This window comes from Marmota flaviventris, chromosome 6, assembly GCF_047511675.1.
Source record: "Marmota flaviventris isolate mMarFla1 chromosome 6, mMarFla1.hap1, whole genome shotgun sequence".
Taxonomy (NCBI): Eukaryota; Metazoa; Chordata; class Mammalia; order Rodentia; family Sciuridae; genus Marmota; species Marmota flaviventris.
In genome coordinates, this window is record NC_092503.1 from 74,709,705 (window position 1) to 74,725,257 (window position 15,553).

General features: G+C 35.9%; 1 pseudogene; it reads right to left on the minus strand.

The window, feature by feature from the left end:
• The window catches only part of LOC114086881 (14-3-3 protein theta pseudogene), a 32,408-nt pseudogene extending 20,488 nt beyond the window's left edge, over positions 1-11,920 (minus strand).
• Between the last annotated feature and the right edge of the window lie 3,633 nt (positions 11,921-15,553).

The window sequence follows — 15,553 nt, forward strand, 5'->3', positions numbered from 1 at the left end:
CTGGAAAAAGAGAGCATGAGACCATGTTTCCTTTATTTTATAGCAGGGACATCAGAGAGGGATAAGGTTTCAAGGGTGGAGTCTTGCTTCATGATGTCTTGTCTCCTGGTCAGCAGATTGACTGACATCTTTTGGCAGGTCACATCCATCTCAGGTGCTGTGTGGGATCTTAGGCAGAGCTTGAGGGGGAGGCTCACCTGCATCATGCCATCTATCCCTGACAGGGAGTTCGCAGTGCCAGACCTATCCCCTCATTTGGCTACTATGTGCAACAGTCCACACACACAGCATATGGACGGCTTGTGACATCCTGGTAATTGGCTGGTTCTCAGCTAGGGCAATAGGACCATCAGACATGTTGGTCTCATCTTATTTAAGAGTAACCTTGCATTATTCTTCTGGTGATGGCATAGACACAAGGGTAAGGAAAACAAATTACCTAATTTTTTTTAAGCTCTATACATTGCTGTCACTAAAATTTCTTTGACTGATTCCAGATTCAGAGGAAGAAAGTTATATAAAGTTACATGAGGGGCTGGGGTTGTGGGTTAGCGGTAGAGCATTCGCCTAGCATATGGGAGGCCCTGGGTTGGATCCTCAGCACTACAAAAAATAAATAAATAAAATAGAGGTATTGTGTCCAACTACAACTAAAAACTAAATATTAAAAAAAGTTACATGAGGATAAGTGTAGATACAGAACCACATGAAAAATTAGCGGCATTAATGTGATAACCTATCACATACAGAAATATATGTACATGTGCACTAAGACATGTGAAAATGTATATAACATTATTATCTGTGTAATAATTGCAAACCACCCTAATGTCTTTCAACAGAATAGTTAATTGAGAATAGATAGTTGTGGTGTAGTCATAAAATGAATGAATATAGCTAAACAAAATAGCATGAATGAATCTTCCAAACGTAATGTTAAATAAAAGGATTCAGTCACAGAAAGGACATTCTGTACAATTTATTTATATGATTTGAAGATGACACAAAACCAAGAAGCAGTGTTAAGAATGCTTGGTGAGAGTAAAACTATGCTTAAAAGCAGGAAATTGTCAACAAAAATAACTACTTATTAATCAATATATAATAAAAATAAAAATCATGACTATATCTCCCAGTGCAGATGGCTGTGGTGGGGTGAAGAATTGACAGGGATAATGAAGTGGGTTTCTGGGCTATAATTTTTCTTTTAAAGAGTTATGCTGCTCACATTGATCGTCACCTTGTGATAATATATTGACCTATAAACTTTTGCTATTGTAGTTTGCAGGTGTAACATTTCACAATAAAAAGTATTAAAGGGTAAAAGGAAGAGCATATACTTCCTTTGTTGTTGTTGTTGTTTCCCTCTGTATATAGACAAAAGCAACAAGCTGGACAGAAGAAAAACCTTACCAGGCTTATTTTCAGTAATATCAGAAAATAAATATAATCCTTTGTCTCTAAGTATGTGGAATAACTTCTAAAAGAAATGAAATAGTTAAAAGAGTTGAACAGATCAGAAGATGTAAGGAAAGAAATGCTGATTTTATTTTAAACTTCATAGACTAATTTGCTTTCTAAACTATGTGCAACTTTGGTAAATACTTGAAAGATTATAAAATCAATAGTGTTTTAATAAGTATAGTTTTAATAGCATCAGTAAAGCCTTCAATGTTGTGGCTCTGCCAAACCCTGGCTGAATTTATGCTGTCTGTGGGTGTCTCTAAGGGAGAATGAAAGAACACCCCTCCCACATCACTTTTTATTCTCTCATCCTAGAATCTTCTGGAGGTTTCCTGAATGATTTCATTTCATTCATGAATAACTCTTATCTTGGGTGACTGTCTAAACCAAAATGGAAGAGAAGACTTACTACAATGGAAATCTTGCAACTCCAAGAAAAGTAGCTATCAATATTAAGAAATAAAACTGCCCTTTCAACCATGCAAACTGCATTCAGTTACTACAGGTCCTTTGAAACGACAGACACACTGCAGATTGTGTGGGCTGTCTACTAATAGTGCAACCTCACAAGGCTTGGTTCCCTGCCCCAGACAAAGCCAATAAATCCAGAAGCAGTGCATAGGAGGAAGAAGGACTTGTGCTGGAAGCTGGTAGGCTCTCACCTTCAAAGACCATCTTACCCCCTGCCCTAGGGGAAATTCTTTTACCTGATTTCTCAAGGAAAGGTATTTGGGTTCCAGATAGATGGGCACTTCAATTTTCCAGTGTTTCATAAAGCTGTTTCTTCTGCAATGGGGCTGTGTGCATCTTACCGAGTTCACATAAGTTGGTGAGAGATGCAGAACAGTGGACCTAAAGAAAACTTAAATGATCAAAGTTTCCACGTGATCACAGGGGCTTGTTTGGTTTTTAGTGTGGTCAGTGTTTCTGACAAGCAGCCTTCCAGGTGTGATGTTCTCCTGTAACTTGGTACTAGGAAATGTTCTGGAAGGCAGGATTTTAAGCATTTTTAACTAACTTTAGTGTGCTGCTAACCTATAAGAGAGAGGGCAGGCAGAAGCAAAGAGAAACTTCTGAGGATTGGGTCTACAGTCAGGAAGAGGGTTATGTATGCTTTCATTAGGAACATGGCTAACCCTGTCCTCCCCCAAGGGACACAGAAAGCTGTGTAGCTTTTCAGTGAGGACTTGGATAGAAGACAATTTACAGGTCAGAAAATCCAAAATTGCATTTTCTTTCTCCTGGCCAAGTCTCCCCAGAGGAGTGGGATGGAAGTGCTATGAGAAACTGGCTCCCTGGGTGGGGCAGGACTATCTAATGAATTGCAACTTTTTGGTTAAAGACCAGAATACCTTGCCAGAAGTGCAAACGGCAATAGAACCTGTGTGGTGGATACCCAAACCTCACCACCTGACTTTTAGAGGAGGGACAGAGAGATGGTGATCAAAACGCTCTTCCTGAGGTTCATTGTTTTGCATTCCTACAGCCTGCCAAAAATACAAAGGCCTTATTTTTTCCACAGTAAGAATATTAACAATTCACATTACTGAAAACAAAATGTCAAATGGGGAAAATCTTTTCTCTGAATTTACTTTGGACACTTGGGCATTGTGGTTTCTTTGCATTCCCAGACACACTTGACTGGTGACAAATATGTAGGCACATTATTAGAATAGCAACCAGTTGCCACTGTTTTGTTAAAAATCTAAAATTTAGACATTTTACATGCAGAATCTTCAAGTAAAACAGACTTTAGAAGGGGAAAAAAACTCTGCCAGGAAAAGTTGAATGTTGCTCATGAAGGATTCTGTTACTGCATGAAACACCTTTTCCTATAATTGCTATTACCAGAAGTAGTTAGTCATTTTCTCTCTGAACAAAGACAATAAAGAAAACAATGGCAAAGTACATTTCATAGTCATACATTGAGCCCATTCCAAAATAGGTATAAGTTTATTTAAATAACAGCATAATTAAGTCCATACTAATTATTGCCTTTAAAGGAAGAACATAAAAAATACTTGCAAGAATTATGTAATCATATTAGTTGTACCATATTATACATCTGGTTAAATTAAAACAATGAACTCTCAATCAGACAGTGAAACTTAATTCAAATGGGGTGAACTTCATATTATATAGCTATGAGGATACAAAACTTCTGCCTAGGGAAAAAAAAAACACTAACTTTTATCAAATGGTATAAATGACTCATTTCATGCTACACTGCTCATTAAAAATCATCCACCCACCTTTTTCCTTCAGTCCCGTCCCCAGTTTTCACAAATCTGGAGATAACCTGAAATGTATCATCTTACTCTCAAAAGTGACTTCCTGGAGCACAGTGCTGATTTATCTATAGCACAGTTGACTTCTTGGTGTTTTATGACCATGTCAGTCCCATACTGCAGTTGGGAGTAGTGGTTTGACTGTCACTCTCAGGACTCTTTCTGTCTTGACTGTCATGGAATTATCTGACTGATAATGGTATTATATGCCAATTATTCACCATTTTGAGTACTTATGGTCTGCCATTCTTAGACACACCAAATTGTTTTTGTGAATCCATGTTGCTTTAAAATCTGTTCAAGGTAGCTTTTCATGATTTCTTGACTCATTTGATTTCTCTCCCACTTAAACAATTTTCTTTCCTGAACTGTGTTTGGCTTTGTATAATTCTTTTAGAGCTGTGGTTCTCAACCTGCTATACTTTTACCCCCAGGGGAAATTTATCTGACAGTATCTGCACATTTTTTTTTTTTTATGGTCTCCAGAGGGAGTGAGTAAGTGCTCTGGGCATCTGGTGAGTAAAGGCCATGGATGCTGCTCATCACCCTGCAGTGCACAGGACTGCCTCTGCAACACCGAATCATTTGGCTCAAAATGACCCATAATGCCCAAGTGAGAGCATGGGGAAAGGTGAAAGTCCCTCTATTCAAAGCAATCAAAATAAGACTCAAGTCACTGGTACAACATGCAAACTCACTGGCAAAAGCTCCTGCTGGCCCACTGGGAGCAAGATGTCCGTGGAAATTATATTGGTGCAAAAGCTTCCTCTGTATTCATCAGAAATCAGAAACCATGAACAAGCAGAAAGGCCTCCATGGAAAAAGAAAATTGAAATAATGAGATTTTTTTAAAATGAAGTGAAATGAAAGTCAGTTGTGAGTTATAAGGATTTCAAGGAAGCAAAATGAACAGCAGAATTAAAAATTTGCTAGAAATAAAAGCAATGTCTTCATCAATAAAAGCCAAATTTGAGAAACTTTTTGAAAATGGGAATGAGGAAGGAAAAGGACAAAGTCATTCAAATAATGGCAAGAAAAAAAAAAGAGAGAGAGAAGATAAATCACTGATATTTATAAGCATAACTACAGAAGAAATAAATATATTTAAAAGGTATATTCATATTATCAGGCAAAATAACGAAGAGACTCACATAAAGACATATCCTATAATAATATTAAATCATAAGGATATAGAAAAGAATCCTAAAATTATATATAAAAACAAAACTGTGAGGCAACATCTACAGAAGTTATTTCTTTTTAAGAGAAAAAGTTTTTGATGAAAGAATTTGCATTTCAATTAATTTTATTCACATGAATAAAAAAACACAGCTTCTTCTCACACATACAAGGTCAAAGAATAGAAAACACTCACATGCATTTATTTTTAAAAACTTCTCGAAGTTTTTCTCCAGCTAAGAAATTAATAAAACTTAAGAACTCAATACAGCAACTGTTTTTAATAACCTTCCAACGAACACTGAAACCATAAAGTTAAAACTAAATGGCTGATGCAATAATGGTTTAAAAAAACTAAGTCAACTGTTGAACTAATTTCAAAAAAGAACATATGTAAAATAAAAATGGTATCATTTTAAAGAGAAACCTCTAAGACAGTAGAGGTTTTTCAACAAAGTTAAAATAATAAAGATAAAGAAAAGTTGGAATAGTAAAGACACATTAAATTCTTCATCTTACAAGAGCAAGAAAAAGTCAAATATACATCTTTCATTTTTATACTACAACTTCTAAACACCTTCAATGTAATTGGTGATTGAATTAGAAGTAGCTATAAAAAAATTTCAAAGAAAGAAAGAAAACAAAAGTTAGAATACAAAACAGAAAGAAAAAAATGATGAATTACAAAACTCATCACAATTCTTAAAATAGATTTAATTTGTTCAATAAAAATAAAAATATAATTAGTCAAAAAAGTAATACACTAAAGGTACTCATAAAATATTATAAAATTTAAATTAATTATGAATAGAATATGATCTGTACTCATAAAATGGATTAATGGTTTAAAAGTAATATTAGAGTTGTTTAGAATGTGGTGAGGCAAAAATTCTTCAAGTTTTATAAAATATTTCTGGACAAATTTGTCAGCATGCCTTAGGAGCCTAACATAGAGATGCATAGCCTGTGATCAATTAAACTAAATGCTTGAAAATCATCCTAAAAAATATAATGTAGACAAATAACATTACCTAATAAGATTCATTGTAGTAGTATTTTTATAGTAAAAACTTTAGATATTCCTTAACATCCAAAATAGGGAATAAGTCAAATTAATTATCATATCTGTTACTGTTTAGATGTGAAGTGTCCCCCCCAAAGCTCATGTGTGAGAAAATGCAAGAAAGCTTATATGTGAGAGGGTTGTGTTATGAGAGCCTTAACCTAATCAGTGCATTAATCCTCTGATAAGAATTAACTGGGTAGTAAATATAGGCAGGTAGTGTATGGCTGGAGGAGGTGGGTCATTGGCAGCATGTCTTTGGGGTATATGTTTTGTTTGTGGTGAGGGAAGTCTCTATCTCTTTGCTTCCTGGTGCCATATTTCCAGCTGACTTTCTCTCCACATACCTTCTCCATGATGTTCTGCTTAACCTTAGGTCCTGAGGAATGGAATCAGTCATCTATGAACTGAGACTTCTGAAACCATGAGCTCCCAAACAAACTTTTCCTCCTCTAATTGTTCTTGTCAGGTCTTTTGGTTACAGCAATTAAAAAGCTGACTTAAACAATATCCACATAATAACATGTTATACAATCATGAGAAATATGATTTAAAAAAATTATTAGCTATCATAGATGCTAGAAATATGATTTTAAAACCAGATAAAGTTCCATAGTTTACCTATTGTGAGTTGAACTGCTGTTAACATTGGCCATGACCCCAATCACTGTAGTATGCTGATTTTAAGTCCTTTGGGTTTAAACTGAGGAGTGGGATAACTAGGTCAAATGGTGGTTCCATTTTAAGTTTTTTGAGGAATCTCCATGCTACTGTCCATAGGGGTTGCACCAATTTGCTGTCCCACCAGCAATGTATGAGTATGTCTTTTCCCCCACATCCTCACCAACATTTAGTGTTGTCTATATTCTTGACGATTGCCAGTGAGTGAGATGAAATCTTACAGTAGTTTTGATTTGCATTTCTCTAATTGCTAGAGATGATGAACATTTTTCCATATATTTGTTGATCAATTATATTTCTTATTCTGTGAAGTGTCTATTCAGTACCTTAGCCCATTTATTGATTGGGTTATTTGTTTGTTTGTTTGTTTGTTTGTTTTTTTGCTGTTTTTTTACTTCTTTATATATCATAGAGATTAATGCTTTATCTGAGGTGCATATGGTGAAGATTTTCTCCCATTCTGTAGGCTCTCTCTTCACATTATTGATTGTTTCTTTTGCTGAGAAGAAGCTTTTTAGTTTGAATCCATCCCATTTATTGATTCTTGATTTTTACTTCTTGTTTTTAGGAGTCTTGTTGAAGGAAGTCAGATCCTAGGTTGACATGGTAAAGATTTGGGCCTGCTTTTTCTTCTAGTAGGCACAGAACCAATCTAGAAATTGAAGTGCCCTTCAACAGATGAATGGATAAATATGATGTATATATACAATGGAATATTACTTAGCTTTAAAGAAGAATGAAATTATGGCATTTGCCAGTAAATGGATGGAGTTGGAGAATATCATGCTAAGAGAAATAGCCAATCACAAAAATCTAAAGACCAAATGTTTTCTCTTATATGTGGATGCTAACTCGCAATAAGTGTGTGTATGTAGGGGGTATGTTAGAGAAAATAGAGTTACTTTAGGTAAAGGGAGGGGAGGGGATAAGGGGATAAGAAGGATAGTAGAATGAAATAGATATTATTAATATATATATATATATATATATATATATATATATATATATATATATATATATGACTGTTGTGATTCTACAACATGTACAATCAGAAAAATGATATATCATACCGCACTTATGTATGATATATCAAAGTGCATAAATGCATTCTACTGTAATGTATAACTAATTAAAACAAACAAAAAAAAAAAAAACCAAACAGATAAAGTTGTAATATGATCATCATTTAAAGAAAAATCTTTAGTGATATACTTAACTTTGAGAAATTCACCAGAATGATTACACTGGTAGTGTCTGCTCAATTTTAATGTTTTACTTGGTTCTGTTATCATTTTTTCCAAATGTTCTGCACAGACCACTCACTCCTGCACTCAGTGGATTTTGTTTTTATTTCAGGTAGTGGATAAGCAGATCAATGACCTGGCACAAAACTTTAAGAGAATGAACAAAATTAAAGTAAGGTTTTCAAAGAAAACAGACCAGTATCTTTAAAGATATGAGAAGATAATTTGTAAACTTCAAAAGTCAATTTCCAGCAGAATTATACATCAATCAAATGCAGGGATTAAATGTATTTATCAAGATTAGGCAGAAAAAAGACTTCCAGACATGCAAAAACAGTCTCTCATTAAGTTGCTCAGGGCCTTAGTAAGTTGCTGAGGCTGGCTTTGATCTTGCAGTCCTCCTGTCTAAGCCTCCTGTGCCCCTGAGATTACAGGAATATGCCACTGTGCCTGGTGAAAACTTATATCTTATTACATACATTCTGCCCATTTACCATCTCTATATACTTAAGTGTCTTTATTAGGAAGTTAAGTCAAAAGACATATTTGTATCACACAGTAGGGGGGCCATGGTTAACAATAATGTAATGTATATTTCCAGAAAGCAGGAAGAGATTTTGAGTAGTCTCACCAAGATGAAATGATGAATGTTTGACATGAGGGATATGTCACGTACCCTTATTTGATCATTACACAATATATACATGTATCAAAGTAACATCTTACTCCATAAATATGTACAATTATTATGTGTCAATTAAAAATGAAAAGTTGAAAGTAAATAACAATGCATTTGTTTACAAATACTTAGTATGTAATTGTTTAAAATTGTTGTAACAGGAAAAATATGTACCTTTATTGTTTAAAGTTATAAAAATAAGTAACAGCAAGTAGTGATATAACTGTATTGAGGGAAAGGAAGAAAACAGATGATGATATAAAGGAGTTAAATTCCAAGAAGTCAGAGTTTATATATATAAATATTAGCTAAAATAGGTAAAAATTTAAAGAGTGGGGTGGGGGTAAAGTGGGGAGACAAAATATATTAATTTTTATTATTTTAAGTCCTTCTATGCCAAATTATTGTTAAAATTATGCCCATGAATACTTTTTTAGGCTGTAAAACTTTTTTTTAGTGAATAATAGGTAAAGATGTAGAGACAGTATGTTTAGTCAACTCATTAGAGAAGTTTGGTTATCAAAAGAAGCAAATATTGGGGAAATACGTTGATGGTGTAAGGGCAAAAAAGCCACGTCAATTGTTTTTTAATGTCAAATCATTATATTTATACTATGATTGAAATAATGAGTAAAAACAGACAAATCAATAATATTTTGTGCTTCATCAATGCAGGAGATAAATAGGCACAGTTAACCATTTATAAAGAAAACCTGCCTCTTTTTTTTTTTTTTTTGGTAGCGGGGATTGAACCCAGGGATGCTCATTGAGCCACATCCCCAACCCTTTTTAAAATTTTTTAACTTTGAGGCAGGGTCTCACCAAGTTGCTCAGGGCCTTGCTACATTGCTGAGGCTAGCTTTGAAATTGCAGTCCTCCTGCCTCAGCCTCCTGTGCCGCTGGGATTACAGGAGTGCACCACTGTGCCAGTGAAAACTTACATCTTATTACATACATCTTTGTCCACTTATCATCTCTATATACTTATCTTCAAACTTTCAAATAATATAGCTGATGTCTTCAACTTGCCATTGGAAATCTAAGTCAATTTGAAGTGTTCTGCTGGGAAACTTCATTGTAAAAGACTCCCTTGTCCTATTTCTTCAAATTATACAATAGATGACTAAAAGTCAAGACTGGATGGTATCTTGCCCTTGATTTAGAGAAGAACCCCAGTAAGGAAACTACTGGGGAATTCTAGTCTCATTAGAACATCAGTTGACTTATTTTTTATTTTCTGTGCAGACTGTACCTTCATCTTTATTCAAAGCCCATCTGGGAATCTGCCCCAAGTACCAGCTGGAGTAACATGTGATTGTGTGACTGCCCTGGGTAGTGTAGCGTTCCTCAGCACTTCCATCTCATTGTAAGTGGTGATGGGAGACAGTTTATTCAAGCATCTACCCCAATTTCACAGGACTTTCTTCAACATGACTTGAAGAACTTGGCCAGATATTCCAATTAAAGCTCTGCATATCATGTCTAACAGCTGGTTGCCTGACACCCTCAGACAGACCAGTCTCTGCTTCAATTATATACCAAAAAAAATGTGTATATTGACACCTCCTTATTTGAGCTGTCACTGTTAAGTCTTATAATCCTAAATTAAATATCCATTCTGAGGCTGTGGATCAAGGATGCCTGAGGAGAAAGACCGAAGGCACTGAGCAAACAGGTGTTATTGGGTTTCAAATGATTAAACACATCATCTTGTCTCCAAGAATAGGTGTCATCACCTATTACTAAATTACTTATGAAATTCATGCCTTTGAGTAAGCTCAACTACTCGCATTCAGAACTAGCTGAGGGCATACTAGTAATTGAGATCAAAGAAGACAGTTTGAGGTGTTGCTAAATCCTTCCATTCTCCACTAGTTTGGCTTTTACTTCATATTCTAGAACTGAGGTCAAGGTGGAATCTTCCACTTTAATGCACATTATGGAAATCTGTAGTCATTTGAGCTCAGGCTACAGATAAGATTGATCAACTTTCTTTCTTTTTTTTTTAAGAGAGAGAGAGAGAGAATTTTTTTAAATATTTTTTTTACATTTTTCGGTGGACACAACATCTTTATTTGTATGTGGTGCTAAGGATTGAACCCAGGCAACACGCATGCGAGGCAAGCGCGCTACTGCTTGAGCCACGTCCCCAGCCCCTGATCAACTTTTTTAATCAACTAGGAAAGATTCAGAGTGCCTGGGAACAACAAAATGAATTTGAAGAATACCCCAAAAAGGAAATAGATTTATTCTCATAAAGCAATGCCTGGCACATAGTAAATGCTTTACAAATATGTGTCAAATGAATGAACTATTACACCATCACTACTCACTTGGTAGCGATGACTATCTGGAGAGAACTGAAGTGAGAAGATTGTGCCAAGGGCTGATTCAGGAGGAAGGATTCCTTCAGCATTTACCTATGCCTTCCCAAGGCTCAGGAGTGTGAATGGCTCCATATGTGCCATAAAATGCCATTCCTGTTCCAGAGACAGATAAAAACTAAACATTCCTAAAAACCTAACAATAGTAAATTAAAAAAAAAAAAAAGAATCCCATGTAACTAAAGATTAGGTTTGTTAAATAAGAATGATTGTTATTTATGCCATTGAACTCTGTATTTCTTGCCTAGTATTTCTGCCCTTGAGTTTGGGGCAGCCATATCCTACCAGAAAATAGAGCATGAGTGCAGTACACTTGTTTTTAACATTAACAAAGGCTCTGGAGAGATCCAAGATGATGAACTAGAGGGAGACTGCATTCCTTGTTGCTCCTTGACTTGGGATTCAAGCAGAGGAAATAAATACTGTTTCTCTGCGAGACAATCCTCCTGCCCACAGATTTCCTGTGTTTCCCCCCATTTGTCCACCAAGATCACCAGACCTTTGCCAATATATCTATATCGCCCGCCCTTTGCATGCAGACTGCTGCCAGCCACCTTTGCCTGTTTGCCTGCCTTTTGCCTACCCATCGCCTACCTTTAGCCTGCCTGTGGCCCACTGCCCAACATTCATATGCCAAGTGCCTACCCCTTGCCTGCCAACCATCCACAGACTCCCATAGAGCACCAGCTGCCTGGAAGTCCACTGTCAGGGTACCTGCAGCTTTGGTTACATGTGGCCACCACCATCTTGGGACACTGGCCAGGGCCTTGGAGTCCATGGCCAGGGGCATGCAGGTCTGTCTCTGCCACCGCCGCCATCTCAGGGCATGGCTGCCTCAGTCTGGGGACACTGGACAGGGTCTGGATATATATTGTCGGGGTACCTACAGGTCTGTTTGCACTTGAGGTCTTCCTATTGGGTGTTCTAGTGGCCGCCATCTGGCTGCCTCTTTGAAGGGTCACTCCTTTGTGTGAACACACCCCTGGTGGTCTCTCTGCAAGTGAATGGCATTGAGATCAAGAGATTTCACTAAGGCAGAGCCTGGGGAATCTGAAGCCCAGGTCCATCAGATGCAGCTAGGTCTGTGTGGGCCAGTCTGGGCCAGGCAAGCCTGTGGAAAGCTGGAGACTGGGGGCACTTGGGAACAGGGTGGGGAGCACAGGTTGGAGAAACTGGAGAAAACTTGACTATCTCCATCTCAGTGAGTCCTGAAGTGTGTGGGGATGGAAGGGGCCAGCTACAATGGTTAGGAAGACCAGAAGAGGGTGAGAGGTCATCTTGCTGTCAGCTGGCCCAACCAATTGTTCTGGCACCCACCAGACTGGAGCTACCATCAAACTTCAGACAATCCCACCTATTGGTAAAAAAAGGGAAGCTGAGAACATCTTTGAAAGCCAATGGAAGCAATCAGTCAATTTTCCATAGAGAATTTCATTTTTTTTTCTTTTTTTCCCTCTCTCTCTCACATCTCTACCATTTTGTATCCAAATATTTTTAATTCATCAATTATTGAGGAATGGGATATCTGAATAGTACAGTTTTTTGTGTATTCTTATATTTTTAACTTTAAAAAAACTGTATATATTTTTTCTCTCACTTATCTGTCTCACTGGATTCTCTTTCTCACTTCTCTCATGTAACAGTCAAGCTCTATTAATTCCCTCTTCACTCTTATTATAAATTTTTACCTTCTCCCTTTCTCCCTCATAAAATTATATCCTACACTACTTCTGTTCTCTCTTTGTCCATCATTTTAAAAAGTAAACCATTTTAGCAAACTTACTGTTTATTTTGTAGATAATAATTGAACAAATCATTTCTGTTGATTGTGACAAAACTGTAGAAGTCTTAATAGGAGCTATTTGGATTAAGATTGCATATTGTTTGCATTGGGTGTTGTTAATATTGGTCTCCCTCTTAAAGTGAGGTACTAGAAGCATTCAGGGACACCATATAAGACTTTAGGGTAGAAACTGTACTGTCTCTGACCCATACCACTGGATGGGAAGACACACAAACAACATGAAAAAATAAGGGAATAAAGTGCCTCAAACAAACAATATGTTTCAACAATGGAATCCAGAGACAACGCAGTAGATGAAATGTCAGAGAAGGAGCTTAGAAGGTACATAGTTACACTGATTTTCAAAATAAACGATAATATCAGAGAGAAAATCCAGGAAGTGAAAGATCATTTCAATAGAGGCAGAGATTATAAAAAGGAATCAAGAAGAAATCCTTGAAATTAAGAAAACAGTAAGCCAAATTAAAATTCTATCACCAACAGACTAAACCACTTGGAAGATAGAACCTCAGGCAATAAAGGCAATATATACTCTTGAAAATAAAGTTGATCCACAGAGAAGATGATAAGAAACCATAAACAGAACTTCCAAGAAATATGAAATAACATGAAAAGACCAAATTTAAGATTTATCAGAATAAAAAAAAGATGTGGAGATACAAACCCCCCAAATGCACAATCTTTTCAATAACATAGTATTGGAAAATTTCCTAAATCTAATGAATAAAATGTAAAATCAACTACAAGAGGCATACAGGAGAGGGCTGGGGATATAGCTCAGTTGGTAGAGGCAAGCACAAGGCCTTGGGTTCAATTCCCACTCCCCCACCAAAAAAAGAGACATACAAGACCCTAATTGTACAAAATTACAGCAGACCCACACCAAGGCATATTATAATGAGAATGAGTAACATATAGAATAAAGATAGAATTTTAAAGGCTATGAGAGGAAAAAAATCAAATTACATATAGGGGGAAACAAATTCAGATCTAAGATGGATTTCTCAACCCAGACCCTCAATGCCAAGAGGTCCTGGGACAACATATATCAAGCTCTGAAAGAAAATGGATGCCAACCAAGAATTTTATGTCCAGCAAAACTAAGCTTTAGATTTGAAGATGAAATAAAAACCTTCCATGATAAAACAAAGTTAAAAGAATTCACAACTAGAAAGCCTTCACTACAGAACATTCTCAGCAAAATATTCCATGAGGAGGAAATGAAAACAAAAGAAAAGAACATCAGCAAAGGGAGGAACTATGCTAACAAGGAAAATCCAATCAAAGGAGAAACTAAGTCAAGTTAAAAACACAAAATAAACCTAATGACCAGAAATACAAATTATATATCTATAATAACCCCAAATGTTAATGGCCTAAACTCATCAATCAAAAGACATAGACTGAGAATTTTTGCATCTATGTTCATTAGAGATATTGATCTAAAGTTTTCTTTCTTTGATGTGTCTTTGCCTGGTTTTGGGATCAGGGTGATATTGGTCTCATAGAATGAGTTTGGAAGTGCTCCCTCTTTTTATATTTCCTGAAATAAAATTGAAGAGTATTGGTATTAGTTCTTCTTCAAAGCTCTTGTAGAACTCGGCTGTGTATCCGTCCGGTCCTGGGCTTTTCTTGGTTGGTAGGCTTCTGATGGTGTCTTCTATTTCATCACTTGATATTGGTCTGTTTAAATCATGTATATCTTGCTAACTCAATCTGGGCAAATTGTATGACTTAGAAATTTGTCAATGCCTTCAATATCTTCTATTTTATTGGAGCGTACATTTTCAAAATATTTCTAATTATCATCTATAATTCTGTAGTGTCTGTAGTGATATTACCTTTTTTATCATGTATGCTGGTAATTTGAGTTTTCTCTCTCCTTCTCTTTGTTAGTGTAGCTAAGAGTCTATCAATTTTATTTATTTTTTTAAAGAACCAACTCTTTGTTTTGTCAATTTTTTTCAATTGTTTCTTTTGTTTCAATTTCATTGATTTCAGCTCTAATTTTAATTATTTCTTACCTTCTACTGCTTTTGATATTGATTTGTTCTTCTTTTTCTAGGGCTTTGAGATGTCATGTGAGGTCATTTATTTGTTGACTTTTTCTTATTTTAAGAAATAAACTCCGTGCAATGAGCTTTCCTCTTAGTACTGTTTTCATAGTGTCCCAGAGATTTCAATATGTTGTGTCTGTGTTCTCATTTACCTCTAAGAATTTTTTAAATCTCATCCTTAATGTCTTCTGCAACCCATTTTTCATTCAGTAGCATATTGTTTAGCAATGAATCCACTGCAAGAGAAATTAGGAAAACTACCCCTTTCACAATAGCCTCAAAAAAAAAAACAACAACTTGGGAATCAAACTAACAAGAGGTGAAAGACAATTACAATGAAAACTACAACACACTAAAGAAAGAAATTGAAGAAGACCTTAGAAGATGGAAAGCTCTCCCATGCTCCTGAATAGACAAAATTAATATTGTCAGAATGGCCATGCAACCAAAAGTGTTATACAGATTTAATGCAATTCCTATTAAAATTCCAATGACATTCTTTATAGGAACAGAAAAGGCAATCATGAAATTCACTTAGAAAAATAAGAGACCCAGAATAGCCAAAACAATCCTCAGCAAGAAGAGTAAAGCAGAAGGTATCACAATAGCAGACCTTAACCACACTATAGAGCAATAGTAACAAAAACAGCATGGGATTTCCTCAAAAGTATGAATGGATAAAAACATGTAGACCAATGGTACAAAATAGA